Source organism: Cyrtonyx montezumae, unplaced genomic scaffold, assembly GCF_038088225.1.
Source record: "Cyrtonyx montezumae isolate F1298 unplaced genomic scaffold, pur_monq_1.0 scaffold_1, whole genome shotgun sequence".
Classification (NCBI taxonomy): Eukaryota; Metazoa; Chordata; class Aves; order Galliformes; family Odontophoridae; genus Cyrtonyx; species Cyrtonyx montezumae.
This window is the reverse complement of record NW_027071825.1, coordinates 13,580,465-13,605,405: the sequence shown is the minus strand read 5'-3', so window position 1 is coordinate 13,605,405 and position 24,941 is coordinate 13,580,465. Positions and strand designations below refer to the sequence as shown.

At 40.9% G+C, this 24,941-nt stretch overlaps 1 protein-coding gene across 1 annotated transcript in view; it reads right to left on the bottom strand.

Annotated features, from left to right (window-relative positions):
* The window catches only part of CLCA2 (chloride channel accessory 2), a 63,190-nt gene that overhangs the window by 37,998 nt on the left and 251 nt on the right, over nucleotides 1–24,941 (bottom strand). The gene's annotated exons all lie outside the window — the stretch shown is intronic.

Here is a 24,941-nt window from a genome sequence, read left to right as displayed (position 1 = left end):
CGTGGATCCCCCATTCCTGGAGGCATTCAAGGCCAGGTTGTATGGGGCTGTGGGAAACCTGCACATGGCAAGTGGGTTGAAATTTGATAATCTTTAAGGTTCCTTCCAACTCAAGCCATTCTATGATTCTACAGATCACATACAATATAGAAATGACATGAAAAGCTGTTTATATGCTGCTGTTTTAGTGGCTTTTTTCTACGTTTAAATTGGGTTGTATAGTAACAGATAACTTGGGTGGAGTTTGCTAGAAAAAAATTCTCAGTGGCTTCTGATTTCCATATTTTTATGAAATCCCAAAGCTTGGGTACAGAAAGGTGTCTTTGCTCTGGAAGGCAAGGATGGTGGCTCTAGATAAGAAGGAGCAGGAGGACCAGAAGATCCTGGAGTTAGTGTTCAGTAGGTGGCAGCCTGACTCTAACATGTTGATAGGAACAGTCTTAGAAAGAGGAGATTGGCTTTCTCTGCAATTAGGTAAAAGCTGAATGGTCGGGTTTATATTACAAGATTTTTTAACCCTGTTTTTTTTTTTTTTATGGGGTTGTGCTTTTTTCTCAAATTCAAATAATTTTCCTACTTTTGTTGTTGTTTTGTTTTACTAGTATTTTGGTTCAGGAGAAACTTTACACTGGTATTTCTGAATAGATAGAATACTATGGTTTCTTTACCAAGAAAATAATTGAGTTCATGTTCTCAAAGTAGAGAGTTCAGATAATTGTTCTGATATCTACTGAGGACATTCCAGTCCTAGACAATTTGATCCATTTAAGCTCCAGCACTGATGTATTCTATAAGGCATGTATGAATGGAAATTGGTATTTAAAGTCCTTTTTGGCAAACTTGTATTTCATAGGAGTTTTCCTGACAGAAGCATTCAGAGATTATATTCTTGCTGATGATTTATCTTTCTTTGTGCACATATAATAACGGAGAATAAATCTGGTTGTCTTCTAATTATGTGCTTTTAGTTATTAGTATTAAATTGGGCAAAAGTATGTTTTTATTATAACTATTACCATTTTGGTAAATATTAAAGGTTCACTATTATAAAGCGTTCTGCAAATCAGACCTAACATCACAAAGTGTGAACAGAGAGACCTAAGAGCTGTACATGTGAATGAAGTATTAAAAAAGTTTGTACAAGATTGCCATATTTGATTCTAGATTTTAAAGATTTAATGTCTGTTTGTCTGGGATTATGTAAAAGGAATACTTCCAGCAGGAGGTAACTGTGAAGACTCTAAAAGTAAGAATTCTGTATGTCCAAGCTTTATTTATTTATTTATTACTTTGTAAGGATGGATAGATGTAGGATGGATGGTTTTTAAGTATAATATCTAAATGTGCTGTCAAGTTGCTCTGAGGATAAGATTATTTTATGATGGATGAGGCCTCTGATGCACACAAAAATATTTGATGGTACTTCCTGTATTATTTTACTGCTGTATGTACTTGATCATCCATTCAGAAACATTAGTTCCTGAATCTAAGAATATGGATTTAATTATCTTTGCTTAACATTTATCACACTGGAACAGATTAATCATCCTTTGAACTAGATTGTTTCCATACTAAGACATTATTCAGGATTAACAGAGTTATCAAAACGTTATTAACTAAAAATTCATAGGCTCTTGAAAAAGGCTTTCTGGGTCAGCACTGGTCTCAGAGATATCCTTACAATTAATGAACTGCTTGATTTATTCTGCTTTCTCAGCAGCTTTTGATGGTATTGTTTGTTACATGGGGGTGTTCCTTATCACTGCAGAGGGCATGGCTTCAGGTGTGCAGTGAAGAAGGCACACATAGAGAGTCACAGTCTCATATTTGTGTAAGAAATGTGCAGATGTACAGCACGTTTCAGTTATATGCATAAACAAAAGTTTTGGGAGCAAAGTGGGAGTGTGAATGTCTGTGGTTTTAACTGTTGTGCTCTCATTTGAAAACATATTCTTTTTGACTGGTGTAGTCAATGTTCATAATTGAAAGGGAACAATACTCTGATACAGAAATACTTAGAACTGCTTGGTTTTATTGTTTTTTCCAATCCTTCCTTTTTCCTTTAAAAGTCAGGGCAGAATTTTGGGTTTATTCAGAGCAGAACTCTGGACTATTTCAACCAGGCCATAAACAAGCACAGTACTTTTTAAGGCAGTGATTCTGTTCCAGATCCTTAGCTTGCCCACTTGAAAATATCTCTATTGTGTACTCAAAGAGTTTAGCTTGTATTTCTGTGTCAGGCCACATAATTCTGTCGAATGTGAGAAATTATTTTACTCGATGTATTTTATCCTTTGAATTTGGCAAATTCAGTGAGGTGTTACACCACAAATCATGTTTTTCAAATATGACCCTAATGATGTAAAATTCTTAGAATGAGGCACCTGGTAACCATATGACAGTGTCAAAGTTATTGAGTTTAATTTTAGACTGCTTAATTCAATGTGTAAAACTTAGAATTGCCTTCTTATTTACCATGTATACGTGCTGGCAAATACAAAATTCATGTTTGATCTGCACACCTGTTTGTGGGTGACTATTGACTGTGACTGTATTTCTGAGATTAGAAACAACAGACTTTGTGTGCACATGAATGCCTCTCAGAAGAACATATTGCTGACAGCTGCTTTATTCACTGGGAAATAAAATATTAAAAGAAGCTATATTTAGATTCCTTTAGCTTAATATGCCAGGATTTTGCTTTTCTTAGTGTAACCTCAGCCAAACCAAAAGATAAATTGCTCTCAACTCTTTGGAGCATCTGTTAAAAAAAAAAAAAAAAGGCATTTCAGTTGCATTGATCCCGTTAACAAAAATTCTTCTTCTTAGTGAGTATACTGATCATATAATAGAAAGAATGTAATGACTGAGCTTGGTAAAATTAGATGAAATTTTGATGTACACATTGAATGGTAGCACTCCATGCAGGGAAGACCAGTCTCACAGCTAATGCCTTGATAAAAATTAATTCTTCATTCTTACTGAATACTTACTGTATGTTGAATTTTGCTCGTTTTACCTCCGTTTGTTCTGAAAAGAGTACTTTCTTCAGTAGCACTTGCTGAGAATCAAGCACTAGAAGGTTCATGGAATGACCAATGCAATGCTGTACATCCTCAAATCAATCTGGAGTTAAATTATTTACCGCTCTTGTAAACTGCAGGTCAACTTGTACTCGAGTAATGAATCCTTTCAAATGCAGTTCCTTCTATTCTTTACAGCAGAGCTTGTAAGCAGTTGCAGACAGCTATTTGGGCACTCAACCTCCTGCACATGTATGTACATCCATCAGATTTTTATTTAATCTTAGCATTATATTTAAACAATACTCATCTTCAGATTCAGTGCTGCATTAAAGACTTGCTGTGTTCAGTTTACATGCCTCCAGCATGTAATGCTTCCTTCATTGAAATATAGAATTAAGGTTGGAAAACACCTTTAAGATCATCTAGTCCAACCCTCCGCATATCACAGCTCTACTGGTTTTGACTTACTCTGTCAAGATTTGAGGCAAATATTTTGGGAAACAGGTGTTGTGGAAAAATATTTTACTGTTACTAATTTTAATGTTTATATAGAGATCTTACTTGGTGATGCTGCCCCAGCCTTGAAAAAGCATAGCAAAGTACATTTGCTACACTGGCTTACAACTGAAACAGAAGAAGAGAGAGAGAGAACAGTCTGATCAATTCTGATGTGTACGATTTCTGTGGTTCGAATAACAGAAGTTGTAAGGAAAAAAGATCTAAGGGATTGCCAAATCTATTGCTGACCTGCATAAGATTTGAAGCTCTCCTTAGAATGGACCATTAGTCATGAAAAACTAGAAATATAGTAGGAAAGTGCAGTAGAAAGGCTAGGAATGAAATGCTAAATCTGCCTCTGATGGCTGCAGCAAGCCTTGCCACAGTAGATGTGACTGGCACTGAAAAGAAGCACAATTTCAGTTGCCTGTGAAGATACAGTATCAATAAATGAGGGCTATGGAGATTGTCAGCATCTGCAGGGCTGGGTTGCAGCTGGGCGGAGGCTGTCAGGCTCAAAGTCTAGTCCAGGCTCCTTGACTTGGTCTCAGCTGCTGACTCTGGCACCTGAGAAGCTACGTGGGAGGAGCAGACTGCGCGTAACAATATCATTCAGGAAAGTTACAGTTATGCACACAAAGCAGAGTTTGCTCAGTGGTGGGCTATAAGAATAGTAGCTCCTTAAAAAGATGTTTGTGTTCATGTATGCATTTTAATACCATAATTTTAACATACTGGCATGTACTGTACAATTTCACATGTGGATTTCTTGTATTTTCCAGTGTTTTATTTTGTCAATGCTAGCAAGTCATCTCCCTAGCATTGCATAGGGAAAACATGTTTGTCTGTTCTTCTTCTGGTAGATTTTCTATAGAGAAGTGATTTGAGACATCAGTTACAGCACAAAAGTGAAAGGAAGCAGGAGAGGCTGCTCAGTGTTGGGTGACCAAGCACTATACTTTGGCAAACTGAGCCCTGAATCCAGTGTGCTGTCCCACAAATGCATTTCCCTTAGAAAGCTTCAGGAATGTGCCTCAGAAACATAAGGGTTGAATCAGCTTTCCTTGTCTCTTTTTATTGGGTAACACCAAAAGAAAAGATAGGAGTGTTCAATCTGCGTCAAGTGGGAACAAATAAGTATACTCTGTTTATTAATCGCAGAAAGAGATTTCAACATTAGGGCTTATCTCAGTGTTGCTTTTTCTTCTTTGTAGAGGCAAAGTGAAATGGATCCAGAGTCAGAGGGAAGAAAATACCTGGAGAGGGGCCTGATGCACTTGGGCAGTTTTTGGTGTCTGAGTTGCACTGGAGCAAGCAGATACCTGCAATTGTGTCTGTTCAGCTTTCAGGATATGTTCTCAGAAGAAGCAGGGGTCAATTAGAGGAGAAAGATGGGTATTAGAGACCCAAAGCATGAATCAGACCTAGAGGAAGTCTGACCAGCTGAGCAGTAGGCCCTGGGCCATGCATGCTGCTCGCCTCTGGCTGAGTTCAGAAGCTCAGCGTTGTCTGTCCAACCCTGGCTCCTGTCTGTTTTTCAAGAGGCATTTGGCTGGAAATGTGGTCAGGAATGGGCTCCTACTGCTCAAAGCCCTCCTTTCTCCTGTCATGCTGAGCAGGCAGAGGGGCTTCTGACTGTGTGCAAGCCCCCAGTGCTCATGCAGTGCCTGGTCGATGGGTGCAGGTCCTCAGGCTTAAACTGAGTGCTACCTGCTCCCAGCAGTGATAGGTGAGAAGAAGTCAGTGCTGCTCTGCTCATGTGGGAGCTCCCCTATGTTCCAGCCTGCAAAGATACTCCTGCAGATTACCACAGGTTGAAAATCAGCTCTTACGTTTCTTAAAACAATCAGAATGGAAATAGAGTCACAGAAATATGTTTTCTTCAGAGCTGTGCTGTTTCAGTTTGCACATCTTGTAACAAACTCTGGATTTCCAGAGGTGGTAATGCCAAGGTTACAGCGAAGCTGACATACGAGAGAAATAAGCATAAATTTAAAACCCAGGCATAATTGCCATTGTATATATTCTTCTACTGTAAAACATGGAAAAGGGACAGTTCAAAGCACTTTGAGACAATCTTTTTCTTCTTTTTATCTTTGGGTTTGCACTTCGTGTTGACCTAACCCCGCCAAACGTGTTTCATTTTTGATCAGCTGCCAAGTATTGCTCTCAAGAACATCAAGAGGAAAAAACCTATTTCTTTTACAACAAAACAAAGCCTTTCACTGCCTGGAGAAGTGAAAACTCTGGACAATATCCACCCACACATCTTCATATTTTGATACAGAGGAAGCAGGCTCTGCATTAAAAACAATGTATGAAGAACAATGGTAAGTTCAGTGGAAATGTAAGCAGAGAAAACAAACCAAACATCATAAGAATGGCAATTACAAATACTGTTTTTTTTACTCACTGAATGAAAAGCCATTGCCAGGTACAGTGGCAGGAGTGGGGCAGCTTTATTGGTCTTTTTGCCCATATAATCCTGCTGCAGGAACAGACTGCAGCTGAGATGTCTCTGAGGCTGTGAAGGTGGGAGAGGCAGTAATTTGGCAGCTCCAGGTGCACCAAGCAGCAGGATTTGGCCTTGAACGGCAGGCATCATCAGGTAAGATGGGCATGAACAAGGAGGGATGAACGCAAAACATCTTCAGAGCAATTAAGGGAAAAGTGCTGAAACAAAACATGGCAAAAGAGAAATGCCAACTTTATGTTCTTCAGGCAGAAGAGAGCACAACTGCTTCCTTCTGCTATCTCCTTCAGAGGACACAGCTGTCACTTGAATGCATGAAACTTCTCTGCCATAATGGGATCATTTTTGCCAGTAGAGCAAGGATTTTCCCAAATGGTCAGGCTAGTAGACCAGGAAAGTTACTGATAAATCTGCCCTGGAACCATCTGCATCCCACTTTTCAAAGAAAATGTGCAGAAAAAATGCAAAGGGCAGCAGCAACAGTGTGCACGGCCCCCACGTGTGTAGAATGAAATGTGGTGCACACCCAGCCACTGCTCAGCAGAGCCACTGGAAACTTGGAAGAGCTGCAAAGGGATGAGACTGAAGCTGCTCAGAAACATCCAATCAACACGTACTGCACAGGCACTCCGAAGGTCTGCTTGAGATAGAAGCCAGAGTTCCCTTCAGAGCAGACAGGAGAAACGCACAAACATTTCTGCAGTGGCTGGCAGTTTGTCCCCTTCTCTTCAGACAGTTTATGACAATTTGTGCTCATGAATTTATTACTACTGCTGTGACCTCAGTGTTACCAATAACACAAGACTTGCATCTTTCTATTAGAAGACACCCCAGAGCATCCCAGGCTCGCAGCAGCTGGGAGCAGCCTCGAAAGGAAGTTTTCTGCAAGGTTAGATGCAGAAGGTCATCAGAAAACCAAATCAGTGTTCTGTATTGCATAGGCAATCTGCTTGCTCAGATGAGGTAACAGTAAATCAGGCTCATCACATGCAACTTCTCCCTGCTGCCAGACACCGACACCAGTTGAAATACAGGTGTATGTTATTCAATGGTGACTTGCGATAGAGAGAAAATGAAGGGTGGTGTTATGGGGGAAGGTGCAAAGTTAACTTTTGCATGGAAAGTTCCTTATGCTCCACATCTAATAGAAAATGATTTGCTTGAAAAACTGTAAATAAGAAAACAGATGGGACAAATTACACCATAAGAGCTAACTGAATCTTAAATTCTAAACGTCCTCTTGGGTTAGACCATCTTCATAGCAATCTTCTGCTGTCTCTAGCATAAACTGATGCTTCAGTAAGTATTGTACTAAAGGAGTTTATTTTGTTTGGAGATTTGATGTCAGAAAAGCAATTCCATTGCAACAAAAGGCACTACCTGAACATCCTGCACATGGAGAGCAAACAGTGAGCCTGAGCCCTGTCCTGGGATCCTTCCAGCAATGGGAGGCTGTGCAACAGGGGTCCTCAGCTGTGGTGGGAAGGCAGAAGGACATTCGCACAAGGTGGAGCTGCAGTTATGAGTCAAACACAGCTTCCTAGGGACTGCATTGCATTAGAGGAACTGTTCTTAATTCTTTTAAGCTGTTGCCAATTAACTGCAAATCTTACACATGATATTTCTTGAATTCCCAGTGGAACTTGGTCAAATAAAGGAGCTTTGATCGTGTTTCTGGAGTACTTTTGATTAACAAAGTGCATCCTACAGTAAGCAGAATCATTACTTGCACTGTGCTTTACATCTAAACACACTAGATTTTCAGTAAAATCATCATTAAAAATTACTGAGCTCAGGGAATTTCTTCCTGTGGTATTTTTGTAGATCATTCCAACTTAGCAACCCCTGTCTAACAAACAGCACAAAACAGCTTCTGTTGATGCTCTTACCGTTTTGAATAATTTAATTGTATGTTGAGATAATTGTTTTATTAGCTGTTTTGTTGTGAATAACCATTTTGTGTACGGCATTTTGGTGCTCTCATTACCAACATGTACGTGATACACAGCTCCATCAGCTCCTTCCCAGGGAACGGTGACATCTTGCTCCATGCCTGTGCCTCAGGAGCAGCTGGGAGCACCCAGGCAGCCTCTGGCACTGCTTCTCTCTGTCTGATAGAGATTTATCCATCCTTGTGCACATCTGGTCTGTATTTATGCATTGTAGAACACGGAAAAGTAAAAGCTAAACACATGATTTAACCTATTTCACCTAAAGAGGTGAAAAGTGGGTGTTTAGATATTATCGGTCTGTAGCTGGCAGTCACTTACACACTGTGTAAATCTCGGCACCAAAGTGACCAGGTGTGGACCTGCAGCAGTGGTGGGGCCAGCAGGCAGACACCAGTAGGCTTTTTGTGCTCCAAGGGTCCAGGAGAAAAGCTTGGGCCCAGCTTCCCTGGTTTAGCACTGGTTCCAGGTTGTTCTGAACACAGTGTGGTTGCCTGGCACAGAGGGATCACCTCGGTATATTATGTTTTGGTTTTGCACTAGTTGTAGTATTTTAGGCTTGCACTCAGTTTAGTGAGGCAAACCCAGGGCTAGAGGGCAGCTGGCAGAAACTTCTTTGCCATCAGCCAGAGCAGGTCAGTGTCCATGGGGTAAAGGAGGGAACAGAGAGGAGACATCCATAGCCATAAAACATAGAATCATAGAATCATTTGAATTGGAAGGGACCCTTAAAGTCCATCTCCTCTACACTGAGCAAGGACTCCTACAGCTCCATCAGGTGCTCAGAGGCCCAGTCAGCCTGACCTTGACTGTCTCCAGGGATGGGGCATCCACCTCTTCTCTGGGTAACCTACATCAGAGCCTCACCACCCTGACAGTAGAAAGCTTCATCCTTATGTCCAGTCCACATCCTGTTAAGGTCTGGAGAAGGCATCTGGGGATACACCTTTCCTGTCTCCCCTACATATGCTCACTTCTTGATTTCTGCTGGCCCCAGGAAACCATCAGTGTCATAACTCACATCATATTGGGAGATGCTGTGATGAGACCCAATATTGTACGCAATTCAAAACCTACTTTGAAGTGTACCATTTAAGCTGTGAAGCAAACCAGACCTGTACCTGCTTACACCACTATATTGATCCCTTTTTCTAAATGGTTGCTTCATTAGCAATTGTTAATTCTACTTTAAAAGGTGTAAGCAGACAGATGGCTGCACTACATAAATCACTTTCACATGAAGATAGACATGCTTTCTGCAGAAGTGAAATTTGTGCCTTCTTTTGCTTACTCCTAATAACAGGAATGTGTATTCAAATTTCCTGTCTCCCAGAAGCAACAATAAATTATTCTGGGGCACTTGAACCCCTTCCAGCTTGATACTGAAGTTCAAAGGAAAGGTAAATCTCTCTCTCTCTTTTTTTTTTTTTTCCCCAAAAGGTGAGGCAGGTGCACTTGACAGCTTGAGTAAAGGTTTTAACCCCTTGCTAACAGATTTGATGGTGCTGTGATTTTGATTCCATACCCCTTCCTTGCACATGGACTGCTATTCAATAAGCAAGCAAAAACGTAAATGACACAGGTACAAATAAGCCCCCAAATCTAGACTAATGATTAAAGATTTTATTATATATTATTATGCAATGTTATCTACATCAGAAGCAACCCCAGCATTAGCCCTTCAGCTGAGATGTGCTGCCTCTGATTGTTGTGGTCAGTCCCAGTCAGCCCCTTTTCCTATATATCCCCTGGGCCTGAAGCTGTTCCTGTTGCTGTGGGGGTGAGGTGGGTGAGGTATTCTACAAAGCCAGCTCTTGTCATCTGGATAAATGTGGACCCTGCACAGCTGTTTTGGGTGTCTTCTGGGAGAAGCAATGTGTAAGTAAGGCCGTTGTTATGTGTTGTGGCTGGAGTACTGTGCTTACTTGGGTTAATATGCTTGAGCTAAGTTGATTCTTTGTAGAACGATGGTGTTTTGGGTGGTTATTTTTCTTTTACTTTTTGGGGGATAAATGGATCTACTTCTTCCTGTATTTTCTGATGGTTCATTGAACCAATGCAAGTCCTGTATATGAGGAAAGGCTTTGAGCTGTTGTTTGTTTCCTCTCTAATGCTCTTTAATTCAAAGTTCATATGTGGGTTTTTGGAGATTCATTCAGGGCCAGCTGTGATGTTAAAGGGATATTTTGCTATCTCAGTGCCCTACTGCTGTATGTAACTCTTGCTGTTATTGTATGCATAAATATAAAACAGTGGTAGTGCATAAGCCTTAATTACAGAGCTCTGTTGCTTTGTTTCCCTCTTCTGTTCATTTTTTACTACAGTGCTTCTTCTATAACCTTGGTGTAAAATAAGGGAAGCGAAACACACTGGTTTGCTGCAAAGCTTTGGAAAGCAGCTGGATGTTATACTTCCTCCACCTACATAGTGTCAGCATCTATAGGATGCACTGTTTATTCAATCCTGCTAATTGTAGAATGCTTGTGAAAGGAACTCCAAATAGAAACTTCAGGTTTTGTAGTTAGTGAAAAGAAAAAAGACAACCCAATAGATAAAATATGCCATGCACAGCATTGTTTCTAAGGATTTTCCATTAACTCTCTTGCATACACCAAATGTCCACCAGACACAAGGGAGGAATTGCTGCCTGCTTTGGTGGTGTATGTGCAGCTGTATCCCCTGGGCTTCCACTGCTATTATCAGTGGTGTCACACTATGCACGAGACCTTCAGCTCTGAGTGATTTACCTCTGTGCTAATAAGGAAAGCATTTGGACTTCTGCCTGTTGAAATAAGCCTCATTTGTCATATCCCATGCATCTTTGCCTCAACCTGCACCACAGTAAGAATTAGCTTCTATAATGTAAAGCTCTCTGTAGGTAATGACAAGCCATCGTGGCTACCTGTTTTTTTGGGTGCTGCATTAGTCAGACTGCTGGGACTGACCTGGAAGTGTTCCCCCTATACTAAGAGGCTTCCTTAGATGTTTATAAAAGCTAAAGAATGGGGAGAAGCCTTTGCTGCTTCTGAAGGTGAAGTGTTCTTTTTTGTTTTAGGACACTGACAGGTATGTGGGGCTGAATGGGCCGTGGAAGTGTTAGTCACTGAACCAGCCTGTGAACTGTTGACATGTGATCAGGAACAGTTATTCTGTCTAGTGAAGTCCTACCCACTAATATTGACCACAAGCTTTATCCTGCAATTTGTGCCCTCTGCTTTCAGCTCAGAGATTTAAGGGCTTTGGTTGTTGGTTTTTTTTTTTTTTTGATAGCTCATTAAGAAACATTAATGAGCTTTTGGAGTTCTCAAGAGAAATTAAACTTATGTAAAACTAGAAATGTTTGATTTCTCTAATGTGTGATCTGGGTTTGAATGAGGAACTGGTATCACATCTGCATGACACCTATGGAGATGTTGTTTGTAACTCTTTGGATTCCTAGACCAGAAGTTGCTCTAAGAGCAACTTCTGAGTGTGTGTGTATGTATGGTGTGGTGCAGAGTATGTGTCCGATGTCTCATTTGCTGTGGAAGGACAGACAGACCAGTGCTGTGGCCTGTTGAGGCACATCCCTTGATTTTTTTTTCCTTGATTGCATCCGCAGTGCTGGCAAGAGGGATGTCTCCTCAGAGAGCAGGGGAACTGGTCAGCAAAACTGATCTGCTGAATCTGAAGTAGCAACCTCTTTCCCCTCACCACAGGAAACTGGATAAGGGTGAATTTACCTCTCTCCTTTGAATTCATCACTCAGCAAGAAACTCTATTGTAGCAAAGCACTCCTACTGTTTTGGCATTAGCAGCTGAATTGCTTTCCTCTCCTGAGAGTATCATTTTGATTACAGTAAAGGAGATGTGATCTTTGGAGACAGAACTCTAAGGGGAGGGGAGCAATCTTGTGTTGTGTTGAGGAGAAAGGATACTTTGTCCTGAGAAGCAACTTGAATCACAACACATTTACATTCAGATGGTCTGTTTGGCCAGCAGTGCATATTGGTGGCTTGCTTCAGGTGAAGCAGCTGTCTGCTGTCACCTCTCCCCATGGTTGCTGGATGTTGCAGCACTGCCCTGAACCAACTGTTGCCTCAGAAGAGGAGGTGAGCTCAGTGCAGGGTGCTACAGCCACATCCAGCCAGTGACCTACCCCTGGAGTAGGAGAGGAAGTAGGATTCACAACAAGTAGTTAACTTGCACAGAGGTCCTCTGAAGAACCAGTTTTTAAGTAAAGTAAATTGCTGGAAGCTCTCAGCATTGCTTTCTACTGGCCTTGTCAGCCTACAATCAGTCATCTGTGCAGAGGAGTAAAATAACTAGTACCTAGCATTTCTACTTTCCCATAGACTTTCCAGATGTGTAGGTGACGGAAGTAGGGTATACACATGGTTTTTGCAACTGCATGCAGGGACTTCCATGAGACAGATTAGCATTAAAAGTAGAGATGTGCTGGATATCTCTGGGGCTCAGCAGGCAGGTGGGCACTGATTAGGACAATGCTGCAGCTCACAGCCTCACTGCACACTGAGGAACTTCAGAATCTTTTACTTGGAGAGCTCCTGTGACTCTTGTGAGGCAATCTGAACTAGATGTGTCGCAACAAAAGTGTATATGACAGTAATCTCATTTTTTTCCGCAGACCACTGCATGAACTCAAATAAGTTTAATAGTTGAACCTAGATTCTGCTAGTAATCTCTTTGTCTATAACACAGTGGTGGATGTGTTGTTACAGCAGTACTCGTAAGCTCTGATGGCCCTATGCCAATGCAAGAACCAGTTGCTTGCTAAGGGCACCTGGGTGAAGGCAGGTTACTGGTTCTGCGAGTGGGAAGAACATGGGGCTTTTGTGCTGGGGCCCATTGCAAGTGTGAGGCTGTGGCCTGATCAGTGGGCAGACGTGCAGTGCTGTCTTCTTCCTGCTATGAATGTTCTTTCTTGATTAACAGTCTGTATCTCTACTTTGGTTTCAATGGCCAAATTTAGATCAGTGCTACGTATGCGTCCCTACAGCCAGCAAAATGTCCTTAATTATATGCCTCATTATATGCCTGAGGAAAATTTCAGGTTTGCAAAGGGATGAAGAAAGGTTTCTATATTCGTATGGCTGTAGGAGTCCAGCTGTTCAAGTCTGATGGCCCTGTTCTGATGTGTGGTCCACAGACCTACCACCACCTTCTCTGTGTGGGAGTGCTCAGATGCGATTCCTGCAGGGTCATGCTTTAACAGTCAAGATTTTGGTTATACTGATTTCAAGAAGTAGATAAAAGGGGCACTCCATAGCCCCTCAAACACAAACCAGCAGAACCTCCCTGATGTGAAGAGCACTGTTACTGCAGTATTCAAGTTTTGGCTATACTTGGCCATTTGAGCAGTGTTTGACCATGCAAAGTAACTCGCATTAAGATGTGGCTTAGTCTTGACTACTGTCTGTCAAACATCTTCTCTTTGTATTCTTCTCTTCTGAAACATGCCATGTTTCCTGGGGAAATTTGTAGTACCTGCGCAGGTACTTTTTTCCTTTTATTTTTTCCATAAATAAACTGCGCAAAGGTCACCAGCCACATGTTGTCATTTTCAGAGCTCATTCCAATCAGCTTCCTACAAGAAAGTCAGAGTTCACACTCCTCTAGATTGAAGAGGAAACTTGTTAAAACTTGCTCTAATTTTTTTCCTTGTTTTTAGTGTACACAAATCTTCTATTTTCCTTTCCAAAACAGCTCTGGAAAACTCATCAAGAAAATGCATTTTTTCATTTAAAAAGTGCTGTTGAATCAGGAAATGAAATAGAAAGTAATTTATGCTCCATGCTTTCTGGCATTTTTTTATTTAACATTCTGGGAGATAGTTCTTTGCTTTGTCACAAGTTCAGTCCTGTGCAAGTCACAAGCCAGACATAGATATTTAATACACTTCTCATAGATGTCAACTGACTGTGTTTAATGTGTTTCTATTGTGGGCGTGATATCTGAGAATATGATAAAAGGTACCTGCTGGCTAAACTGAAATGCCAGATGTGAGTAATTCTTATTAATGTACAAATTTACTGCAAAGAATAATACTACTTCCTTCAGTTTTTCTTTCTAATGTCATTTGTTGGCTGAAGTGTTTCTTAATGAGCCTGGTCCATGTCTCATTATTAAAAGAGCTGAAAAAAAACCAAACAGATGACAATCACCAGGAACTCAGTAGTCTGGTTTCTATGCTTCTCATTAATTCAAATCCAAAATATAATAATGAAATCAGTACAGTTAATGGAGGAAAAAAAGGAGTTGTGAAGACAGAATTGACTGAATGTCTATGACAAGCAGCTGGATTGAGTAGCACATGATACTTCTAATAAAGTATGTTTTTGATTACATCTATTGATGACCTCTCTTAGGGAGCCAACCCCATGCTCCTAGTTGTAGGAGTTGGAGATCCTAGTTGCAGGTGGCTGAAGAACGTGGCTGAGGACAGCAGGGTTTGATGGCAGACTCCGTGTGAGGAACAGGCAGAAGTCTCAGTTGTGAACACAGAGCTCAGCCCAGAGGCTGCTAGAAGAGAAAACCTTCTGTCTCTGGAGCTCCACAAAAGGAAGCTGTAAAGCAGCCCTATCTACAAGTCTTAAAAGCAAACTGCCCATACTTTATTCTCCTTGAGAAAGCAAACAGTGTCAGGTTCAGAGTAAGAAAATCCTTTTCTTAATAAAGAGATTCATGCTATCCTAAGTAAATATGGCATTACTAACTTCCAAGTTAGGCATATAACATCTTCCAGATTTAAAGGTGTTTGAAACTGTTTGCATAAAGCTGTGGAGTCTATAAACTAACCTTTCAGAGGGTTGGGGGCAAACATACTGCTATAATTTGTCAATTGCATGACAAGTTTGCAAAAAAAAAAATCTTAAAAGCTATTCTAGTATAAAGTGATACCTCCCAGTGGAGTTAATGCCTCTCTAAAGCAGTCTCTTAACAATAACATATGTATAACAACCCATTTCTTTGACCCTGGAAAATGAGTCTTTTTTTTTTTTTTCTGGTACAAGCTAGATGCAGCTCTATGAAATGCTGAGGATTAAACTATGTTCTGATATCTATTGTTGTTTGGATCCAGTAATTACCTCTGTGTGCTTTCTTCACCTTATGGATCACTAAAGGACACTCAGATGCCAATGAAAGCAGAAGACCAAGCAATACATTGACCAGTCTAGTTTCATGGTTTCATACAGCAGAAACAGAAGAACAGATGGGTGTACTGTGGAGTATGAGTTTAATACAGTAGAACTGAAATGCAAGAGTGAGGCTCCTGCTAATCCTTGGGACATGATCAAGAGGTGCAGTTCAGTTAAATAGGAAAACTAAATGACTTCCTGTTAGCAGACTCTTTTTTGCTTTGTTTTAAAATTGAGCCTGAAGATCATGAGAGTACAAAATATTGCTGTTTGCAATTTCTTTTCAGATACATGAGCTCAAGCACAAGCAGTACTGTGGTGGTAGAAATGTAAATCCAAACAACTAAGCACTAAGAAGCTATCATAACACAGCTAATATCGTTTGGGATTATCAGCTCTTTGTTCTTAAGGATGACAGTACATTAAAAAGGTAATGTAATTCCAAGTGCCAACATCCATTAAGATTTTTGCATTTCATGTACTTAGAGCTACACAAAAGCAAACTGGGGAGGCAGCAATTGTGATAAGAAACTGTATTGCAGCACTATGGTAGTAAGAAAATAAAGGCACTTGCAAGGTTTCAAAGTGCCAGCGTCACAGTACAATTGTCTGATGCTGTCATTATAGAGCAGCTCTGGAGGATATTTCATCTCATTCAACGTTTTCATTAAGACTGTGCATGTGTCATGGAGACCCACAGTGTTATTGACGGTGCTCTGTTAATGTGCTTTGCTCAGGGCAGAGACTGGCAGCACAGCCAGCACCTACCTCCAGCTCTGGATGGGCCACTGCAAAAGCTCCCTGGCACGCCTCTGCAGTGAGCTTCCTCTGCTGCCAGGTTATGTCTGAGGCCAGAAAAAGTTGCAGACCTTTAGAAAAACAAAATAGTTTGAATGTAGTTGTGTTGGCTTTCATGTGTTTTTTTTTTGTTGTTGTTGTTGTTGTTTCTATGTTTGTTTTCCTGCATTATATTCTCCTGGGAAAGAAATATGAAGTTGGAGAACTGATTCCTATTTTAGGCTAGGAGAGGAAAATCAACCAATGTGTGTATACAGCGTAAGCTCATAGCTTCTGTTTTTCAATCCACTTTAGTCCTGTATCTTAGTGTATGTACATTTAACTGTCTTCTAATGTGGAGATTTAATCCTTAAGGGTTCCCTTGCTACACAGTACTTCTCTAAACAAGAGACAGAAATATAATGCAGTATTACCAAAGTCAGTGATTCATTCTGATATGCTATTAAAGCATGCCAAGGATGTTAGCTAGCTACCTCCCAGCCAAAATCTCTGTCAGAAATAAACGCTGATCAGAGTTCTGCATTAATTTTTAAAAATATAAAAGCAGGGGGCAAGGAGGTCCAAGGTTTTCCACTGCTAACCAGCAGCTTCCACAGTGGGGACAAAGTACATTTTCAGTGCTTATTAGTCTTCATCTAATTAAAAGCAATATTTGTAGTGGTGGATGAATTCTGAAGAATTCTATGATTTAAGGCTCTTTTCAGTAAACAGTGAAGAAAAACATATCCTTGCACATTGTACCTAAGGTTGAGAAATGCTTTCCTAGGGTCATGAGCTAAATTAATATCTGTCTTGGCTGATATTTCAGCTGTACTACACGTAGGTCTGACTGCAGCCCATGGCTTTATACTCTCGCATTATGCAGTGGTGCTCATTGTGTGCTCATGCAGCATCCAACGTCTGAATGAATCTTGTGGTTTTGGTCATCTGGCATACTTGTAGAGTCTTCACATTTTATTATTTGGCTTACAAATAATTACTCTGGATACATCAGGCTATCAATGTGCTTTGTAAACAAACCCTCTTCCAAATACTCTGTTCTGTCACTTTCTTCATGGAAGACTGTCAAATGAGTGATACAGTTGAGTAAGAGACACATAGAAAAAAATGGAAAATAAATCATGTAGTGTCATCAAGGAAGTCCCTGTCTTTGTCATAAGACATATATATAATTATAATTATAATTTATAATTACAATTTAATTGTAATATATAATAATATTTCTCTGATTATTATGTGTTAGTTATTTACACATTTGAAGTGTTACAATCTGTAATGCAAAATGAAGATCTGTTCTTTTTCCTGTCTGAGTGCCATGCAGACTGATTTCAGCACACAAGTTCTCATAGTACAGAAGGAGAAGTTCTGGTGCCTTTAGGATTCTTCCTGCTGTTGGTGATGGTTTGGCAGTGGTCAGTCTCCAGTGCAAGCACTTACAAGTATCATCAAGATACTAAACCAATCTTTTTCCTAACAGATGCATGCCTTCATCTGTGTGGGTTAACAGTTGTACCCTACACACAGGAAAGACACACTTGCCTGGCCATTGCTAGTACATGCCACTTCCAAGCAGTGTGTATGAAGATTGGGATGATGTTTCCTATCACTAAGTTTGCTAAACCAAAGGACCCTGAAATTTATTCAATCCTCCAAAGCACGGGAAATGGAGCTGAATGTAGGCATCAGGTTGAAGCTGGCTGTCAGAGGCACACATGAAATACTCATCCTCCCTTCAACCAAGTTACTGGAACCTGGATTTCTTCCATGAAACCCACATCTGTATTTTATAGTTACTGGGACTTTGCTATGGTAAATTGGACCTGATAGAGATTCTGCCAAAAATGAAGGATCTGTTCACGTCACTGTCACTGAAATATCTGGTTGGATTTGGAGAGAGAATTTTATTTCTTTAAAGTTTAGCCCCTTTTTCTTGCCCTCTGGAGCCTGCTCCAGAGGAGCAGTGTTCTGGGACTGGGGAATGCTCTGGAAGATCTGCACACGCTTTCACAGGAAGTCTGCTGATAATCAACCTCATACTGCCTCTGTGAACGGACCCCCTCTTCCCACCACCACCAAAAAAAACCCACAACCCCTGATTTATAGAGGATATTAACATTTGGGAAATTATTTCCCTAAGCTTAACGAATAATGCAAATTATCTGAAAATGAGGATACTTGTTTAACTTCTTAATTTGCATTTCAACTATAAAAATACATTCCAAGTTAAGAGTTGTGATTTGTTGTGAATGAATTAAATATTATTGAAAAAATGTACTATGATAAATTTTGTTTTGATTCTCCAGCAAGCAAGAGTGCTGTTGTATTACATACGTAACTTTAAAATCACTGCAAGTTAGCTATTATGGGAGAATACTTCGATTTAGAAAGGAGCAGTTAGGTTACATGTGTTGGGAAAGAAGTTAAACATCTGATAACAATAAATGTCCTTTTTTATTTTTTGTAAGTGCATTCTAATGCCATAAATACTTTAAGAAATAAAAAGCGCTCCCCAAACCATAAAATAAGAGAACAACTAACTACAGAATTCTTATGGATTTTTTCTTCTTATTCACTTTAGGAAGGTCTACATTTTGGTCTGTTATTGTCTGTCTCAGCTGGATGGCTTCAGAAAGCTTTGTACTGCCCTGTCAGTTTCCAAAGGGAGATGAAAACCATACTGTTGTGCCTACGTTTGAAAATGGAGACCAAGTTAAGGTTTGGTATCACCTGCTTCTGTGAAAACAACTCAAGTCTCCCTGTGAAGTGGATTGTTGTACCAGTCTGTGTCCTGCCTCTAAATTCAGGTAAGTTGTGAGGCTTTGAAAATGTAGCAGCTCCCTTGAGCCCAGGTGAAACTTTGCAGCGATCCACAGTGCACTCCCTGGAAGATGCAGGGTACAGTGCTGACTTGTCTCAAGGGGAACCAGAGCACCAGGAGAAGCTGAGGTCCTGTGAAAAATCACCCATAATCCTGCAAAGAATCCTGCAAAGAGTTCGGTGCACACAAAGCAATGCTCAAGACATAAGTTAGTGCTGGTTCTTTGACTTAGGAGGTTTGGACTTTGCAACTATAAAGAAGTTCATTAAAACCTTTGTGTATGTTTGGGTCAACAGGGTATAGTTGCTTGCATCATCTGTTGTTCAACTGTTCTGATGATTTCTAAGCCAACACTGTGTAATTTAACAACCATGAGGTTTTTATTGCTTTCCAGTAAGAATAATCCAGGCACATCTGGCCTAACAAATTTGTTTGATCCGAGCAGAATGTCTCATCTTTCAGATGTATCCATCTCTTCTCTGTACTCTTATTGTTATTTTTATCACTTGGGTCAGATCCACTCTGACAGCAGTCTCCACTGTGACATGGCTGGGGATGGGCAAGAGGGCATGAGTTGCTCTGAAATCATGCTATGCCTGCAAAGACTTATTCTTTTGCTTTCTTGCAACAGAAGTTCTTGCTCACATATCTAATCAACTGTAAACAACTGAAGAACAGGGTTAAAACCTTCATCTCTAAAAATAAGGTAATGAAAATACCCTATTAAAAATACCATGCTTTACTGGGGGTACAGCTGCAAAGGATTTACAAAAATTAATTGTGCTGGTACTATAAAAATATCAGAATTGAAGTTGGTGCCAGTGTATTTCAGTCTGGGATACCACATATCCAGCTGTCTGGTATTTTTGGAATAAGCAATCTACTTATTCTCTTTCTGTATAGAAACTTTTTCCTTTGACTATATATGCCTCTTTAGAATTCTTAATTTGGAAATTGTGTGTGTCTATGATGCAAAAGTAGTAGAAAATAGTTTTGTCTTGCTTATTTGATCCAGAGGTTCCAAGAAAACAAATAAGTCACAGCTCCTTCCCTTAGGAGCTGAAGAGCACTGGAAAAGTTTGATTATATCCAGGGAAAAATGAAGTGGGAAATAAAGCAATTTCTATCAGTGATGTTAATATCACCTGAGTCTAGAAATCTTTTTAAATGAAAATTGTCAACAAATATTGTCAAGTTTAAACTGCTCAATTCTTTGCTTGATTTAGGTATGCTATTTGGTAAGAGACTCAGGATACTTAAACACAGAAAACAATGTGTGCAAAAGTTGGAGGAAGCTTTGAAATTCTAGAGCAGTGGGACAAAATATTGACAAGATTTTTAATATCAAAACAAGCCTTCTTACTCCAAGGTGGAGATTTAATGTAGTTTCAGCTACTGATCATCAGTACCTCGCCTGTTCTCAGGTGAGAAGTTATAGGAGTGAATCTTTCATTGGTGGGTTGTTGGAACAGGTTGCCCCAGGAGGTGGTGAAATTTCCATCCCTGGAGGTTTTCAAGCTAAGGGTGAATGTCACACTGAGAAATACGGTCTATAGTGGTCACAGGTATGAACTGATGGTTGGACTGGATGATCTTACTGGTCTTTCCAACTTAAATTCTATGATTCTGCAAGCTCCCCTTGCTGTTGCCAGAAGCTAATTTTGCAGAAATTGAACAGAAACATTAAGTTCTGAAGAAGGAAAATCTGGAAATACATTTTTGTTTGCAGAATGTTGCTTTGAAATCCTGCCTGAAAGGCTGGGAGCAAAGAAAGACAAGAAAGACCTTCCTAGGACTAACAAACTAAGTAATGAAGCATCTGCCCCAGTTGCTGAGAGAAGTGTCTGAAAGAATTTGAAAGAAGCCTGGCCTCGTGTGCAGCTCTTTGTGGCTCAGGAGCAAAATACTTCTTAGATGACTATGCTGGTTCTTCCAGATGTGTAAGTAGTGCTGCTGAGACTTTTCAAGCAGGCTGTGAGCATCCTATCAGTGTGGGCACTCTCCAAAATGAATTCTGTTTTTATTCTTTTACAAAGAGGTGTTGTCAGGGAAATGACTGTAGATTTTGCCCTGCAGAAAGATGTTATACAGTCTGCTGGGTTTTGGCCCTTTCTTCCTACGCAGAAGGGTGACAGTGAGCACTACTGAGAAGGCCAAGCGTCCCTGGGTACCATAAAGAGCATTGTTTAACATAGAACAATCAGACCTTTCCATGTTTTACAGAAATAGACTTATATCTCTCTTTATAGACGGAGTCAGAGCAGGTTTTGTACAGAGAAAGAGGACTGACACCCTTTGGAAAAGGCTTCTCCATGAGAAAGAGGCTCAGGGAGACCTGATGGGGAAGTCCAGTGATGCAGGGGACCACACTGTGACAGGAGGTTGCAGCCTGTACCTCAGTGGTTAAACACACCTGCTGAGGTCTGTATTTTTCTGTGTCCCTCTCTGAGCACACACCTGTATAAGTTTGTGATATGGTCCTGGTTGTGCAGACTTCTAGTCATATTTATGGACTTCACCAAGAAAGGGGATTTTCAGTTCAATGAGTATCCCAGAAAAAGCCTCATGTCAAGTGCATCTTTCTGCCTGTAGGAGTGGGTATCTCTGCTCCCTGCCCAAATTGCAAAACATTCTATCAGTGATGGGATAAAGACTAACTAAAAATGAAAATCAATGGATTTTCTTTGACTCTGTTTTTAATTTCACTAGCTGCTCTTGAGATGGAAATTTACTGTGTTACTGTTGGCAGTTTGGCCTATTTGTTAACTGGAGTCTCCTCATCTGGTGGGCCATTCCATGGTTCCCATGTCATACTTGTTCTTCCTATAGTATTTTCCATTCACATACTACTTTCCTAATAACTGCTTCTCAAGCTTCTCCATTTAATATTTCCTTGTGTGTTTGGCTAAGTTTCCCTGCATTCTTGGTGTGGTGTATGCTATGCCATCAATGGAACAAGGTAGCACAGCTTTACGTGCTGGGTGTGAGGTTGCTCCGTCAGATCAGTTCACTTCAGTTGTGTGTTTCAGCTTTCTCCAGCTCTGCTTTGTGGTGATCTCTATAGCAGTGACTTACTAAAACGGATGCTATCAGGTCTCTTAAGCAGTTGCAAGCATCTTGGCTTTGGTGAGGCACCTTTTCCAGTCAGAGTTGCTGTAACCCTGTGGTCTGGAGCCTTTACTCTGTCTTGTGGTTCAATGAGGCTCTCTTCTGTTCTTCGCTCCTTGCTGGACATGTTCCCTTGTTTGCTTTAACTAAGTATCTTAAGGAATTTCACTAGTCTATATGGTCATCTGTGGCTTGGCAGTTTTGTCACTCTGATTATTGCATGCTTTTTTCCTTTTTTTTTTTCCCCTCTGTATGCCAGGATGTCTGAAGTATGGTCCCCTGAACTCAGAGCATCTATTTTCCTCTCTCAGCTTCTTTCCCTCACAGGCTTTTGTGTGTTGCTCTTGTAAGGTAGAACTCTCTCTACTATGACTTCATTAAAGTGTACATTTATATTATTTCTCTAGTTTGCTATTAGAAAACTAAAATCGAGTCATACTTCAGTCACTTCCAGATTTTTGGCATATTCAAAACTGGAAAACATTATTTCTTCCTAGCTCCTTCTACAAGGAAATAATGGGCACAGATAGAGATTGAAGGCAGACGCTGGTCATTACAATTTATTTCACATCCTGCAAAAACTGATGGTTTCAGAGTTGGAGGCCCTCTGATTTTAGCCAATTGTTCTCAAAGACATGTTGTAATCCTTTCCATTTCTTGTGTTTCTTAATCACATTTGATAGCTTGGTAACTTTCTTAAACCAGAGCAATGTGTTAAACATTCTTTTGGCTGCCACAGAGAGAAATCTAAATAAATATTTTGCTGAACTAGGTTCCAACAGTTTTGGTACATAGCCTAACACCATATATTGTGGTGTGCAGGGAAAACAGTTTGCCAAAGGGAACTAAATAGCAGTGAGGATCTTCTGCCAAAATATCTCGATTCTGGGATAGGACCAGGAAACTCACATGGGTCCTGTTCTGCTCTGGCCAAAGTCAAAGGTAAAGTTCCTACTGCCTGCAGTGGGACGAGGCTCAGACTCCAGCACTAAGTATTTACATTCCCACTTCACACATTTTCATTCATATTCTCACTTTTTTTTTTCCCCTTTGTATTTTTAGGCTCTGGAGATATATGTACCATTGCTCTCTCCTGTACTTACCCTGGAAGGAGAATCCTGTCTGAGAACTGCTTTCCTTGCCTTTTATAGCACCTCAGAACAGCTCCTGCTATGTGCCTTGCAGAGGGGCTGGAACTCAGCAGTCATAATCTGGAGTGACAGATGAGCAAGTTAGTTCACAGAGGGAGGAGAAAACTTATGAAAAATGAGAAAATAAAAATAAGAGCTTGTCAGAAGGCCAGAAGCAGTGTCTTAAAGAACTAATTTTGTATTTCACTAGGCCCTGGGTGTACCTGGGAAGAGAAATCAGGGATGGGCTATAATCAAGCATGAGAGTGCAAACACAGGCTCTTGGAACATTTACAGTAGGAAATGAAACTCCAGCATCACTGTGTTGCAATGAGAGTTAGTACACTTGGAGCTTGAATGTGTCTTTCAATGTCTGTAAGTATATGGATGACTATATTTAGCTATGGAAATAAACAAAATCAGATAGCTTTAAACATGTTAGGTTTTGCATATCAGACTGTAAGAACCCTTGAAAGAAGCATGTGTAACATTAAGACTGATGGTGACTTTTGGTGTGAAGCTTGGAAGAAACCAGACAAATCTGCCACATAAGGTGATGGGTTACAACAAGTCAGGGACCACTGGGCTATTTCCAGCAGATATCATGGAATGGCACCAACCTGTTCCGAAGCCTAACTGTAAAGTATACATTTTAGTCATCTTAAAGCTACTAAGAAGTAAATAAAATACTACGCTGAAGTTGTTGGAAACCATTCAGGTGCGGTCTAAAACAGAAAAAAATGCTGACAAAGACTTTGTTGCAGTAGTGTCTTACAAAGTTTTCTTCAGTGAACAAATACAGTTTCACGTTCTGCTGGCATTAATTTTTATGTAAGGTGTGTAGACAGGAAGACAAAATGTCATCAGTTTTTTTCCTTCAGCTTTCAAAAAGTATAAAATCCTATGGCAGCCACTGAAACTGCATGGATTCTAGATTATTCAAAATGCAGAAAATGAATTTGAGTGTGAAATGAAACAGTACAATATTCAGGTGGGTTCTCTAAGAGTCATTTTCCATCTGTAACTTTGTACTGTTATACCCAAGAATGTTCACCACTCTGTATTTGGTCTTGATTTTCCATCTTCATGTCTGTTGCCATATACCTGGATGACACAGAAGGGGCCCTTTCAGCTGAGTGAAGCATCCTCAGTGATAGCAATATATGATCCCTTTCTTGTGCAGCCTTACTCTACTTCAGCAATACTCTTGTTTCCTGAAAATTAAGATTTATTTCCTGCTGCCTTCTCCATCACTCCTGTGACTTTAAGGTCTTAGCTGTGATCTGAAGTGAGATCTTTGTGAAACGTCACCCAGCAAGAGCCAAATACCACACTCCTAACTCATGTAAGATTTCTGCTTATGTCAATGGAAGTTTTGCTAAGTGAGGCTGCCAGTTTTGACCTGTGGGCTTGCAATACAGCATGCACCACAATCTCTCATGATGTTCAACAGTATTTTGTGTGGGAAGCAGGTTGCACAGAGATTCTTATGGGAGACAGTTATACCACCAGCCTGTTACTGGGACAGGGGAGGAGAGCTGTCGACTGAGGTAAAAAAAAGACCTCTGTCCGTTTCGGATGAGACGGCAAAAGGTGTCAGATTTCTTTCAGCACTGCAGTGCTACCGCATTACATCTGCTCTTCGAAGTTTTCTAGAGAGAGCCTTGTGGGACACCACCACTTACACTCGAGGTGCAAAACCCTCCAGCACGCTCGGGCCAATTTCATCGCCCCATCCCCGCGGTACAACGCAGCCCGCAGCCGAGCGGCACCACCTGTCCGCGCTCCCGCCCCGTACCTGGGGCCGCCGCGCCGCTTCCCGCGCCCTCCCGCTGCTGCGTGGCCGAGCCGGGGTCGGGGCCGCGATTGCTGATGTAATCACGGCAGAGAGCGCCGAAACCCAACACCGCGCGGTGCGGAGCGGCGCGGATCCGCCGCCGGGCGCTCCGCGGGGCGCTCCCGCCCCCCGCCCCGTGCCGGGCTCCCCGCACCGCCCCCGGCC